This window comes from Frankliniella occidentalis, unplaced genomic scaffold, assembly GCF_000697945.3.
Source record: "Frankliniella occidentalis isolate FOCC.00 unplaced genomic scaffold, Focc_3.1 Scaffold1365, whole genome shotgun sequence".
Taxonomy (NCBI): domain Eukaryota; kingdom Metazoa; phylum Arthropoda; class Insecta; order Thysanoptera; family Thripidae; genus Frankliniella; species Frankliniella occidentalis.
Window position 1 is genome coordinate 2283 of NW_026268467.1, and position 528 is coordinate 2810.

Below are 528 nucleotides of genomic sequence, written 5' to 3' on the forward strand. Positions count from 1 at the left end.
TTATTGATATTCACAAATGCATGCAGGACAACTATTTTATATTACACTTTCCTAAGTCTGTTTTTTAAAATTGGGCATTGTTATTAACTGAACAAAATGTCCAGTGACGAGTCACTATAATTAAAGACAATTGATCTCAAAATGTATAGCTAAATTTGCCTCTCCAACATTGCTTGGTTCCTGCCTACAATATGTGCAAGACATATGACATTCCTGTACGCTTCTCCACCCACTTCATTCCTCTCTATTGCTTGCTGTCTTCTTATCGGAATTCTGTAGTCGACAAAATCTCCTGCTTCAGTACAGATGTTATGTAATATACATGCCACTGTTATAACTTGGACTGCTTTTCCAAATTTGACTTCCAAAGACCTGTGGTAAAGTGATCTGAATCTTGCCTGTAGCAGACCAAATGATCTCTCCACAACTGCTCGAGCTTTCCCAGCCGAAAATTCCGGTTACGGTTACGGCCAGAATTTACGATTACGGCCGTAATTTGCTACGGTTACGGTCAAAATTTACGATTAC